We start from the raw sequence: 12,083 nt of genomic DNA, 5'->3' as shown, positions 1-12,083 counted from the left end.
CAGGGCCTCCGGCTTTTGTATCACAAGCTTTTATGTGAATTGTGGGACCTAGAGAACAGTTACTTATTACCTGTGCTCCTCCCTGAAGAAGAATAATATCAACCATACACTTCAAGTGGCAGAAGGTCACAGCCGTAATGCTGAGCAGCCGTTTTTCAACGATAGCCTGAAATGTGTCTCTCCTGTTACCCTTTCTCCCCAGAGGTGCTGTTTCTAGCTTTGCCAGACCATATAAATCAATGACTACCACATTACCGCATCAGCATTTTTCAGCTTTCTTACATAGGAAGAGGCACCACCTCTAAAAATAACCTCCAGTGAGAAAGAATTCCTTTTTCTCATCAATACCAACTCCACCAAAGCCTAACTTTTTTTCCACCATCTTTTAAGACAGGGATTTAGAAAACATTTTGCCACTGAGTTTTAGAAAACCCTCCAGAATCAGATTTATGATCAGTTGAGGTTGCTGCAGTGAGGGACATATATGCAATTGTTATCATATATATTTTGCTAATATTGTGCATATTTTTAGCTTGTGACCTATATTTAACAAATATATGCAATGTGACACATGCCATCAGAAATTAGACATGTCGTTATGAAAATATAAAGAACGTGACACGCACCATTAACACGTGTCAAAAATCATTAGAATCCTTCTCCATTAAAGCTACCCAAGCACTTCTAAAATGAGGAAGCCCAGTGTCTTTATAAACACATAGTCTAGCTGGTACACCTTTTACTTTGTCTTAGAAAGGCTCCTGGCTAAACTCTGTGTCATTATTCTATATTCTTTCTTTGGTGACATTGCATCCAGTCTTTCCTGTAATATATGGTCAGAAAAGTGGCAGCATGGAAGCATGTTTCTGGTAGCACTTGGCACATGCTGATGGGATTTATGTAGATTAAAATGCAAAACAAGTTGATAATCTAATGCAAAGTATCTTTCAGCCCTAAATCAGAAGCAGAAAATGCAGCAGTCCTGTTTTCCCTCTCACTAAGTCTTTCAAGAAGTCTTGAACTTTGCTCTTCTTCCCCATAAAAGCAGGTGATCCATTTCTCACTTTCTCCATTCTCAGTACAAAGTAATTAATTAAAATTAAATTCCTAGAAGCGTTAAAGGGGTTGCATCAACAACATGTGTTAATATCTCCAGTGTTATCAGAGTCATCTCCGCTTTAAAGAGGCTCTTTCTTACTAGGAAAAAGTGGATGAAAACCACTTTCAAGCCAAAATAGCTTGTTTGGAAGGGCTGTGTTAACAACTGGGTATTAAAGAAACCCACCTTTATGATCACTCAGACAAAAGTTTATCAAGGAATAATAGTGTGTATATATATATATATATATATATTATTAAGGGAATAATAATGATTTGGGCGTCAGGTCGGGCACGTGCAGAGGGGACATCTAAGCTTCTGCGCAGCCAGGCAGGGGAGATGGGCTGAGATACACACATGCAGCAGAGAGGCAGAGCTACTGCTGAATTTGGCACTTGTGCCTGCTGAGGATGCATTTTGATACTCAGGATAATCTTCGTTCTGCCCTGTCCTCTCCCATTTTTCACCTTTGAAAATCCTTCTTTGGACCTGGGAGGCGAAGAATGTTATTTTTGCTTTTTCCAAATTTTGGGGAGGGAAACACGAGGTTGCAAAGCTCCTTCAGGTCGTTGCCTGTAGGGATGCTGCCAAAATCAGTCCCGCCCTCAGTCAGGCCTGTGGGAGGAGGGGAGCTCCCGGGTCTCCCCTGGGATGGTTTGGCACAAGGGAGCAGAGGAAGAGGATAAAGCCGGGCTGCGGATGTGGTCCTTTTTGCAGAAAGTGGCAGAACAAATAAGCATCTGTCCTGTCGAACTCCTAGTGAGCGGGTAGATAAATTTTAAAAGCTTTGTCAACGTCAATTTGCTTCCAGCCTTCCCTAACGTACAGTCCGAGACGTCTTAGGAGCCGTCCTCAAGAACTTCCCATCCTGAGATCTCATGCTCTATTTGTCCCTGGTGACTGCCGGCCTTTGATTCATTAGCGCAGACAAACTGATTTCTTTCTGCCCCTTTCCTCCGCACCCTGAGCTGAGGATTTGGCTTTTCTGTGTGCACAAAAACATGTCCTAGGAAGTCCTAAAATGAAAAATGTTTACTTCGCAGCTTGCTTGCTAGAAAAGTCTTATTCTCTCCTGACACATTGATCTTTTTCACACTGCTTTTGTTCTCTCGTTAGCATACACAGCTGCCTGCATTATGCCATGCCGAATGTAACACATGCAGGATGTGCTTGTCAGTGTGTCAGGCTTGAAAACCTATGATTAAAAATTATGTTGCTCATTAGTCATTGCAAATCAAACTAAGAACAATGCTCTCTGGCCAATTTGTAAACAAACATCCTGTTCAACCTGTTCCACGATTTCTCTTTAAGGAAGAGAATAGGAGACCAGCTCATAAATAAATAACTCCCTAATTCTGCTGGAGACACATACTCAGGGCAGCTTACTGGATGAATAAATATTCCATAATTTCATTTTCTACAAAATTGCCTCCTATGAATTTTGGCTTCAGATATCCCTAATGCCAATAATGATTCATAAATATTTTATGAAAGCGAGCACAGAGTATATGTGTGTGCGTGTGATGTATGCCTGTTCTCACGTGGACAAAGAATTATCATTAAAAGTAACAAATTAGTATCCTGAGAATACTGTCAAGAGCATCTCATTGGTGAAAAAAAACCTCAATCGGAAGACAGATGCATGTTCCTCTTCTGGTTCTGAACGCCCAAAGCCTACGTGAAAAAGTGTCAATATTACAAAAAAGGAATTTCCAGTATAATTTCTGCATATTTTCTCCTCCACAAACACTACTTCATTTCTCTTGGGCACCTGGAGGTCTAGGAAGAGCTTTGAAATCCACCACATAATTCCCTCACGTATGTAAATTAACATTCATGGCCACAGACAAGGCTGAATTCAGACACCAGTCCATGCCGGAGAAAAGCCCATTTTCTTAGACTTCCAGCAGAGTTGAAGAGAGCTCATGATGGCACAGTACCACGGACCTTCCCGCCCTGTGCTCCCAGGAAAGTAGCTGCTTATGGGTAGAAAGAGAACACAGAGTATATATGATATTGTATATATGAAGGTATTAAATTAATTGAGCAAACGCCATCGAGGCAAGGCTGTAGTCCCCATCCTGCCTATTACCAGCATCTGTCGTAGGTGAATCGCTTTGAGGACTTCTGAATCTCACCACAGGATCACTTAACTTGCAATGCAGCCGTTTCCTTCCAGTCAGAAAAATGACTCCGGATTTGGTTCAGAGCACAGGAATTAGTAAGCGGCCGATGTCCCCGCTGTCCCATCCTCTCTGCGAAGGAGGCCAGAACAAACTCCAGAAAAATGTGCTGCCAGGGTCTCCAGCAGACAGCTACAAGATAACACGCTCACATAGAAATATTCCTCCTTACTGTTGTTAATTAGAGGTTGTTTAATACCCGGAGGCATGAAGGTTTATACTCTTAAAATGGTCCTGTTTGTTTTAGTTGTTACTGGACCCATTGAGAACACTGTTATAATCTTGGCTTAATGTTCGTGATTGATTTAGTGACATTTACGTATCTACAAGGGGATTGCAACATGCGAGTGAGTGCAAGCTGACATGTAGCTCTAGCCTGAGGACTAAGAAAATATTTATTTCGGTTTTTGTTTGCTGATATGTTTAGAAGTGCGTGCGTGCTATGGGATCTATATCTTGATTATATTTTAGTTCATCAGGTTAGCATCTATTTTGGTTTGCCTGTTAATTTTCTGAAACAGTGTTCTTTACCCAGTAGACCACAATAAATCATCCGCATCTGCTATACTCTATTATCTTGCTCTCTTTTAGCTCCCAGATCACTGAGCCAACAGAAAAGGAAAGACCCTTCAGAGATGGGCTGGTCTGTGATGGCAGAGCCCTGGCTGTGCCCGTGCACTGGGGGCACTGGGAGCTCTGGGCTGCTCCCTACTCCCCAGTGCACTCTCCTTCGTTTTCTCCGACAAAGGACGTGTGCTTCTGCAAAAGTTCATTGCCAACAGTACATGACACTGCATATTATATTCCCCAAGACTGGGTAAGTCCCACTGCCTGCATGCCCTGATTCCTTAAAATTGAGCAGAAAAGAAAACATTTCTGTCAAATCTTGTTAGGCGGTGCACTGTGGTGTAGCACGGAAAAACATCTCTTTCTGGTTTCAACTCAAATGTGTATGAATTCAGCATACTAGCAGAAAATTATTTACTTTTATAGCATTAGATCACTTAATACTCCCTTTGTATTCCTATCTGGAGGTCCCAGCTGAGCAGAGCAGCTCTGCTCCGAGCAACGTTAGGGAACTGACATATGACAACCTGTACAGGCATCAGGTCTGATAAGCAGAGACTTTCCAGTTTGAAAGGACAAAGGTCATATTCTTCCAGATAAGCCAATTGACAGTGCCACTTGCATTTTATGCTCAGGAGGTTTCCACCTCCAAATAAAAGCTCAGGCACCAGATGAGACTGCATCAAAGAGGGTTAATCAGAATTTCTGTACAGTCTCTTTTTAAAATACTGAAATAACCAATCTCAGTCAAGGTAGTTTTCCTATTCAGGACTTCTCCTGCTGTTTCTAAACTTACTTGTCAGACAAACAAATATTCATCCTGTTTCCATCAAATTCAGTTCTTTAAATTCTCTGCAAATCTGAAGCAACTAAAATAACAAAACTGAGAACTTACCTGGCTGCTTGGAAAGGTTTCTTGGACTGATTTGTAATGTTTTTGCCATTTTCATTATTTCCGTAATAAAAATGGTTAATATAAGCTGCAAAAAAATGTTATGGAAATATATTAAATACAGCTCATAACAGAGTTACAGAAAATTAAGGCTGCACTACCAAGTATGAGATTAGCTATATCAAAGCCATTTCTGAATGGCGTATCTTGCCCTTGAAGACCTCCTATGGGGGAGAGCCCAGAGACAGACTGTCCATCCCGTTGCTTTACTACCCATTTCTTGAAAGCAGCTTTTTCCTGGTATCTAAAGAGAATTTCAGGACGCAACATGACTTCCTTTTGTTACGCTCTTCAAGGACATGAAGTACACGGTATTTACCTTTTCTGCAGGTGAGTATGTACTGGAAGACTTTTATCATATCCTTCCCTAAGGTTTTGGTTTGGTTTTTGCCTTTTTTTTTTTTTGGTGTTTAACATTCCCTATTTAATGAAATTTGCTGGTTGTCTTTTCCACTTGCTAGGTCATTCCTGTTGCCCTCTTTACCTGGGTCTCTAAAACTACACCTTCAATTTTGTTAGGGCCAAACCAACACTCAATGAGTTTTCTATTCAATTGTCCAGGTCATTAATAAAAATATTGGATACTGCTCCTATAGAATCCTATTTGATGTATTTTTGGCTTTTGATAAGGAATCATGAATTCTTTAATTCTTTCAGTATGTTTGTCTAATGAGTATGCAGCCAATTCTTGTTTCATTAGATCTTTCTTTCCAAAACCTTAATAATTATCAAATTGCTAAATTATAGGAAATGTCAAGAAATGGGAAAATAATAGCAAATAGAAGTTTGCAACATTTTCTATAGCCCTGATTCCTCAAAGACCTATTCCTTTGCTGAATTATATTCTCAAAACGATTGCTTGTGTGCTTTAAGCCAAGTCCATACTGAAATAATTTTAGGAATTAACCCATAATTAAGACTGGAGCATTTTGAGAATACTGCCTAAACTCCAAGGGAAAATACTCCATTAGAATAGCATAAATAGTAACGACTGTAAACGAGTGTTTTCGGTAATGTTAACAGTGATGCTAATTACACCAGCAAATCTTTCTTCATCAGCCATATTCTCCTCCCGGTCTTGAAGTAAGGAAGATTATATTTTGAGGTACATGGATAAAACTCTATTGCTTCAGTAAATAACAGTGGATGAGATATGAGCTATGTATGCTAATAAGCTCCTCGTTAAAACAAATGTATTGATGGTAGTATTGTCTATTGAGACAACATGATATATAGACAGCTGGATCATACATAATTTAAACTGTTCTCACTTTACAAACTTGACAACTGAACAAATATAATTGATTAATGTATTGCAATATTCATTCCATTAGTTAGAATATATATCCAAAATTGAAGATGTCAATCAACTAAAATGAATGCGTGTTTTCATAGAGCACTGTGATTCCTTTTATTAAACCAAGAAAAAAATCAATCACTATTTCTGGATTCAGATTAAACAGGAGTGTGACTCCTGCAAGTTATGTGGCAATAAATATACATGTTTGTTTTAGTCATGCTAGAAAATTACTCTGGATACCTTTGATCTATTTAATATGTAAGAAAATAAGCTATTTATGATAGCAGTGTCTATAAACACTTTAAACAAATAGTTTCACTGACGTATAGGTACAGGAGATACTCACGCCAATTTTACACTGCATTGGATCCAGCGAAAGTTACTCTTGATTTAGACCAGCGCAAAAGAGACTGGAGAGCCCTGTATTTTAACTGCTGTCTTTCACATGCTGATCTGCGGCTCCCGAATTGCTGGATGAATAATTCCATGGCAAATATTGCAGGTTCTGTCTGCATTTTTGTAGTAATTTACTTCTGAACCTTGGGAATAAAAACAGAAATCTGTCATAAACAAAGCACTCATTTCTTTCGTCTGGAGCTCTGTCTGCGCTCGCCGAGCGGGTCTGCTCCGCTCGGTGTGTAAAACATGCTGTAAGGCGTTTTCTTTTTCAAAAGGAATGTACAAACACCGTTTTAATAAGTTTAAATTTCCCGACGCCTGCTCTCAGCTGAAGGCGCGGTACCACAGCCGCACGCACGGCCGAGCGCGACGCGCGGCTTGGACCTGAGCAGACGTACCCCGTTGGGGGCATCGGTGCAAGCCGCGGTGGCACTGACAGCAAACCCTTCTCGACAGGCGGCAAGAGACGAGGGGAAGGAAAACGGGAAGGAGGGGACTTCGCCAGGAAACCGAGATCCACGGCTCGTAAGGGTCTCGCGGTGACTTGTCTCATCTCGCCTGGCCATTCGGGACCTTCTTCCTTTTTCCATTAAGCTTCTCTACAATGGCTGTGGCCTGTGCAGTACCCAAGGAAAGGACGAGCCCGTGCAGCTTTTCCCACAACAACAATTTATATTATTGTGACGGTTTGAATATTTATTTACACGGAGTATTTTAGGTTTGACCTGTCTCTGATATCTGTTGCTGCCTTAGACACACAGACACAGTGTGTTACTGTGGTCCCTCCTCACACATGGAGAGATAAAGGTGTGAAAGTCCGTATGTGTGTAGGCTATAACATTATAACTAAATTTATATTATTATATTGAAATTAGATACATTATTATACTGTTAGCATAATATAGAAATATTATTATATTACTTTTCTATAGAAATTGGCATTATTATATAGAGGATATATTATGATATTCCAATGTATACCCTCCATTTATTGAAATAAATGGAATCAAATTTCTTATGACATGTCAACAAACCTCTTCCAGCTGGAGTCAAACCACAGGTGCTCAGTGTAGTCCTCCTGAGAAGGAGAAGATTATCCCAGTCCCAGAGAGTTTACCATGGTCACCTCTGCTCCCCATCCAAATGGGATCTCGGTGACGTGGCGTTGCCGCAGTGCAGGAGGATTTGGGAAGGGATGCAGAGAGTGATGCTCTGCCTTCGAAGAAGGCAGCAAATAAACCCACTCAGCCGAGCATGATAAAATACACGCACAAAAGGCTGCATAATATATACCTAACCACACTGCGACTTTTAAAAATTAACACTGTGTACAATTTATTTCCTAAGCATTAACCTGTAGCAACAGGCCCTGACATGATCTGTAGTAAATGTGCTCAGTGCTACAGAGAATTTTTGCATGCCAAATTTTCTAATACTATTACCTGGTTCTCTGGACAACCACACTAGGGATTTCTGCCAGGTTATCCTACCTTCGCTGTGATACAGCAGACCTGCATATCTCTTTGGAATATGACTAAATATAAAATTGCACAGTGATTGATGGACAAAGAATTATCTAAATTCTTTCATTTGACTTTCTCATGCTGTTACCTGTTGTACAGTGATATGGTGCATGCACCTCTGCATGTAACAAGATCTCGATCTCCATCACGGCTCTGTGGTCTAACGCAACAAGCTCCACACAACTTCTTGCGAAGTATTTTGCAGTGGCTGAAGCAGCAAGACCTGGGAGGAGCTCTGGCTCCAGGGTCGCAGCTGCCACTTGGATTAACGAAGATTTTCCTTCTTGCAGAAGGACTAACTCACTGCAGAGAGCTGAGCAGGGGGGCAAACCCCACCACCTGCAGTTCCCACCCTGGTTTGCCCACAGCTAGCCCTTCATGGTGGGTTCAGCTCACGGGCTCGGCTTTGTTCCAGACACGTCCTTCCATTTTCTGCTCTCCTTTTGCAGCTCTGGGCACACTCAGTGCAGCACAGAGCGGGGAGCACTTTGCGGGGTCAGTGGAGATTTTGGGGGCCAGGGATCCAGGCTGCGAGTGCCAGCTGCAGAGTCCTGGCTTCACCGTCCTTTAGGGTGAAGTAATTTGAATAGTTGTACAACTGGCAGGATCTTTTTCACATTAAAAAAAAAAAAAAAGTGTTAGGCAAGATAAGCAGTCTAGGTAGTGATCTTCTTTTCTGCCTGCAAAAACCTTATTCCTGCAGAGATATGTGGTATTTAACTATCGCTATAGACTGATACCTTACACAATTACGGAATCTTTATATTTATGTAAAGACCAGCAGCTGTGTTAGGAGAGAAAGACAAAAAGCCTCTTTATTACACACCAAATTAACAGAGGCATCGCTATGTTTCAATATGGGAACCCTTTGTACACCCGCAGTTCAGCTCTTTCAGGAGCGGGCTGTGCTATGGCCAAGTCCTGGGCAGGGAAGATGAGAAAGAAAGGAGATGCTATACAATCCTGCCCACTGCCTGAGAACATTTCTTCCTGGTCCATTTTTCAAAGCTGAAAGCTTGTTCCTTTTATGTTCTTTCAGGTATTAGCCATCTTAAAAAGAGAGAGGAGTGAGGAGCAAACAGCTCACACGACACAGCAGGCAGTATTTTCCCTCCCAGTTGCAGAGGGCTCTGACAAACGTCCGTTCATCACCCCTCAGTAATTTGGTAGATGCTAGATTAGGGTTTTCTTTGCACGTGATCACACAAATTCCTTAGACAAGAGCTGGGCAGCACTGGGGTGACGATGGTGCGGGCTCTGGGCTCGCTCATGTCACAGTGATTTGTGGAGGACACGGAAGGGGGACTCGGGGCAGCAGAAACGATAAGGAGCGATGGCATTTATCAGATGTTCGAGAGGGGACACAGCTCCTGAGCCACTCTTGGTAAAAGCACGGGAGAGTTGTTGGGCCAGACACAGAAAACTGATTATTTTCCAAAAAGCAGTGAAGAATTCTTTAAGTGGAGAAAACCCAGGCCACCGAGCGGGATGAATCCCCTCCCTGCCAGCCCACCCCATGCCAAACAGGTGATTTTCTGCAAGCCCTGCTTTGCCATCCGGCAGGTTTCACGGCTTCTGGGTTGAACCAGTCCTACAGGGTTCATCCCGTGCCCTGGAAAAGCCATCTTCCTTCCATCACCTCTTCAGGAGCCTGCTCCCTCCTGCCAACACAGCCGGAGCTTTTCCCAGGGATTTTTCCCTCCGTCCCACCCATTTGCTCCCAGGCCGCCTTCCTTCCCCAGCTTTCCCAGCAGATGTAGCTCCCGTCCCCTGCCACGAAACGGCATCCAGGAGAGCACCAGCAAGCAGCTCTCCCCTGCCTCCGCCCAGATGTATCTTTTTATGTAAACCATAAAATCTGCAGTACATATATGGTAAACTGTGAACAACGCAAACAGCTTAGCCATCCGTCACAGCACCATATGCCTGGATGTAAAAAATAGGTCCTAAAGATTATATTATAAAGAACAGAAATTAGCGTCTTCACTATTATAAATAATTAAACCTTTGTATATGTATAGCTATATATAAGTATGTGTGTCCCCTTCATTTTTTTGTTTATGTATATATACACATATACGAATTCAGATCTAAACCAAGCAATTGATTTAATACAAGTTTACAAAGAGGAAGGATGCAGAGCACCCACAGGAATACGCTTCAGAGGGTCACAAATCAAGCAGAAAAAACCCTGCTTTTTTGATTAGTTTAAATGAGCTTATATTTAAAGGAAAAAGCACTACATCAAGTCACAAGTGTCAGAGTCTGCCTGAATCCACCTGGCAAAAATAGAATTTCTTAGAAAGAGAGAAGAGGGCTGCCGTTCAGCGTGCCATGCCCTGTGCTGGCAGCCGCGCAGAAGAGCACCGCAAACACTTTGCTCTCTCCGGCTGTTGCTGTAGCTGGGAAAACAGACCTCCCAAAACGGGGACTACCGCAGCAGCCGCTTGCTTCTCCCCAGGCAGGCTCTTCACAGTGAACGGAACTGATTTCTTTTCTTTAAACTACCTCTTTCTTAAGATTTCAGGAATTGAAGCGGTCTATAATTGTGCTGATGGTGAACCCACTCATCCTGCACTTACCTGTACCTGCTCTGTTGTGTTCCCAAACGGTTTCCAGGTCTACTCCACTTCGACTCTGCAACACCATGAGAACTTTACAGCAGGATGTCCATCAAATGCTAGGCAGGAAAGAAAACAAGTGGAGAATTTTACCAATTTTGATAATCTTAAATGATATTTTTAAGGATAAACCTGATATTGCTGTGGCGTAAATAGGGAAGAACAGACTTGTTAAGGCACAACTGTCAGACTTCAACAAAAGCAGCCAGTTCCCCACTCTGCCACAGAAATATCTGGGAGCAAGATGCAGGATGAATGCCAGGAAAAAGAAAAAGACATTTTAACAGGCAAGTCCATTAAGCAATACAATTATTTCCATTCTAAAGCTGTGGGATCTCTATTATTGGAAATGCCTAAGAACAGGTATGATGTGATTAATCCTGTTTCTGGGTCAAATGAAATAAATGGCTTCTTGAGGTCTCTCTACCTGCATTTGCTGCGGTTCTGGTGACCTTGATTCAGTATCTCAACCATAAGGCTGTGAGGCTTCCTCCTCTTTGAAGGAACTATTTTTCCCTCTTATATCAGAGCACCACTTCATGCCCAATAGGAATGATAAGGTTGTTGACATCTCAGGACACAAAGAATTGCTGTGGGATAGGAAACAGCCTTTTTCTTATCCATCTATATCTAGATTGCTGGGTTTTCATCTCTAAAAAGTCAGTTTTGACCAAAATGGCTTAAGTGATAAAAACAGCTAATACATTATTTTCTTTACGTCTCCATTTTTCTATATTTCTGAAAAAAACAGGAAAGGTCTTAAAGGAATTGCTTGGGTAAGATCAGGAAAAGTTCTGGCCATACACAGCTTCTACTGCACTCACGAATGTTACTTTGCTAATTAGGAGAGAAGAAGCTTAAGTGTTGTACTGAGTTCAAACAGTAGACCTGAATTTTTGGGAAAAAAAATCCCACAACAAAACCAAAAACAGGAAAGATGAGCTCATTGCAGTTCAGCATGGCTTTTTTTTTTCCATCTGTAAAGAGGTTACAGTTTTCCTCTTGGCACATTTTCCATTATATCTATAGCATGTAAACCTGTTTCAGGGAGCTGCCGGCAATGGGCTAATACAGTGTAATAGAGTTGTTATCCTTTATTCTGCAGCAGGTTTACAAGTGAGTAAAAATGGTTTATGAATGATACTGAAAACTGGACGTCTTTCTGCCTTTTACACAATGTGAAAACAGAGGGACAATCCAGGACCACAGAAAGGGTTGCATGCACAATTATGCATTTTCAGGCTAATTTGCCCGTGGAATGTGCAGATACAGGAAAGCAATGAATCCAGGAGCATCACAGGAATCAAAAGTCCTGAAATGTGGTGTGAACAAAATAAGCAGAAATATTAATTGAAAATATTTTTATATCAGCATCTTTTAAGACGGGTATCAAGAAATCACCCTTTTTTCCTGATGAAAAGTAAGAAATGAGCAGTCAG

At 41.6% G+C, this 12,083-nt stretch overlaps 1 long non-coding RNA gene across 1 annotated transcript; it reads right to left on the bottom strand.

The window, feature by feature from the left end:
* Positions 1-2,273: 2,273 nt before the first annotated feature.
* Positions 2,274-10,703, bottom strand: LOC115333274. Its single transcript, XR_003920730.1, has 5 exons — positions 10,606-10,703; positions 7,535-7,716; positions 6,448-6,640; positions 4,745-4,829; positions 2,274-3,354 (listed from the first exon to the last, which is right to left on the bottom strand). It is a non-coding gene; the product is annotated as an uncharacterized LOC115333274 (long non-coding RNA).
* Positions 10,704-12,083: the final 1,380 nt, after the last annotated feature.

This window comes from Aquila chrysaetos, chromosome 20 (genome assembly GCF_900496995.4).
Source record: "Aquila chrysaetos chrysaetos chromosome 20, bAquChr1.4, whole genome shotgun sequence".
In the NCBI taxonomy this organism is placed as follows: Eukaryota; Metazoa; Chordata; class Aves; order Accipitriformes; family Accipitridae; genus Aquila; species Aquila chrysaetos.
Note: the sequence above shows the minus strand (reverse complement) of the source record. Positions and strands in the feature narration are given on the sequence as shown.